Consider the following 251-nt stretch of genomic DNA (forward strand, 5'->3'; position numbering starts at 1 on the left):
AACTCGATATCCTGGCAGTCTTTGAATTGGTGGGACCAGATGTTAATAGAGAAGTCTCTTGAAAGACACGCTTCTGGGAACTCTCCTCCATTTTCTTGCAGACCTTTCCCGATAGAATTAAAAAATGTCACACTAATTTTCTCCGACTCCAAAATGGCGTTATGTAATCAGGGTGTTTATATATTTTCTTTTTCTGAGTACAGAATTGTAAGCTTATTACAATATCACTCACCTCATCTAATTCTAGACGA

Source organism: Penaeus monodon, chromosome 27 (assembly GCF_015228065.2).
Source record: "Penaeus monodon isolate SGIC_2016 chromosome 27, NSTDA_Pmon_1, whole genome shotgun sequence".
In the NCBI taxonomy this organism is placed as follows: domain Eukaryota; kingdom Metazoa; phylum Arthropoda; class Malacostraca; order Decapoda; family Penaeidae; genus Penaeus; species Penaeus monodon.